The sequence below is a fragment of the Egretta garzetta genome, unplaced genomic scaffold (assembly GCF_000687185.1).
Source record: "Egretta garzetta isolate BGI_Z169 unplaced genomic scaffold, ASM68718v1 scaffold467, whole genome shotgun sequence".
Classification (NCBI taxonomy): Eukaryota; Metazoa; Chordata; class Aves; order Pelecaniformes; family Ardeidae; genus Egretta; species Egretta garzetta.
Window position 1 is genome coordinate 730,114 of NW_009260196.1, and position 1,803 is coordinate 731,916.

Genomic DNA, 1,803 nt, shown 5'->3' on the forward strand with positions numbered 1-1,803 from the left:
AGTTTAATAAAAGTCAGTAGTTTGTCATAATCATAATCAATTTAGCCTGTTTCACCCGGAGTTTGAGGGAAAGGAAGTCAATTTGTGTCACCTATGGCTTTACGAGCACTTTGACTAATTTAAGAAAAGTTGACATTTAAATATTTAAATTTTTGCTAATGTTTGCTACATGCTATTCAAGCCTAAGTTAGGTCAAGAAAAATTAAGAGGCATTTTGTTGTAACATCACACTGGGAACAGAAAGAGAAGAGAGGAGAGGGGAGAAGATGGGAGAAAAGGACAAAAGAGGGAAGGAGAGGAGAAAAGAAAAGCCTAACATTAAACTGAGTTTGAAATCCAGTAAAATACAAGTCATCAACATCTGAACTGGAAGAATTTTGATGGGCATTGTTAAGTTTGGAGGAATTTTATGGCTTGCACAGGTTAATTTGTTCATTATTCGAAGGGTGAGCTCACTCCATGGTAAAACATCAGGCTGAATTGGGTTATTAATCTCCAGAATTCTTGCAATTTCAAGTTTATTTTCAAGGGTTAGGGAACGTTACTCATACTGTAAAAATGCATAAAACTACACTATTTATCAAACATACAGAATTTCCCAAGAGCTCTAAAAAACTGTTTAAAATTAAAGCAGATTGCAGAGATGGAATAAACTGTTTGATAAAGCAGCGTCTGTAACAAACAGCCCTAACTGAGCTTTTATACTGAAAAAACCCTCCTCACAAGCCCGTCTGTGTTATAATGTGAGCATTGTTTCTCTAGCTAATTACTTCTGTCTATGCTAGCGAGAAGCCAGGCTATAAAGCAGCAGGAGTGTACACCTCCCATATGCATGGATTTTTTTTAGAGATTACATAGGACCAAAAAAAAAAAAAAAAAAAAAAAAAAAAGAGCTAGGGAAAAAAACATACAAATGAAAACAAGGATCTAACAGTTTATTTTTCTGGGAATGAAATCTGTAGAGCCCATAATACACTCTCTCTATTTGTTGGGGTAGGCACTCATACATGAGTTACTAATCACGGATAAGAGTGTCAACGTGATAACCAGCCTTATGTGCACAGTGCCATTCAAAATAGCCCCTTTGAACCTTGGACCATTTCCAAACTGTTCAAAGAAAAAAATATGGTTTAACTTAGGCCATTTTTATTTTCTATTTCAAAAGTATTCTTCCATTTCATAGCGGAGCTTAGCCACATAGCCAAAAGCTTACAGGTAGCTTATGTGTACTTTGGAAGGTAGAGGAGAAAGCAAGCAACACCTGAATGAAGTACACGGAAAAGATACATATGGAGAAAAATTAAATTGCCATCATTGAAAACAGAAATATTTTAGAGATTTAAATGTGTTTATTGGAACTCTGAAAGCTATAGCCACATATCAACAGAATGATCACACACTTCTTGTCCTAAAGAAGCAGCATAGCTTTCCAATTTTACCTCTATATTTGTAGTGTTTGCTCTCTAAACTGGCAAAACAGCTAAAATAACTCCTTAGAATGAGCATTTCCCTGAAAAGTCTTCATTACTGTTGGCATTTGAGAGAAACTTTCCATAGAAAAGTGTAATGTAGAGGACGAGACTGTATACTTTTAAAATGTAAATCCCACATTCGTGAAATAAAAAACTTTAAAGCCTTTAAAATTAAAATTACAGAAAAGCTGATCATTGAAATATAAAACCTTTTTTATGTTACTTATATTCATTATATTATGCATGAAATATAATTTTGAGGGAAAACCAGGAAGCTAATAATATTACAACCCCGTATATTTTAAAGGCTGCCAATTTAAAGATACACAAA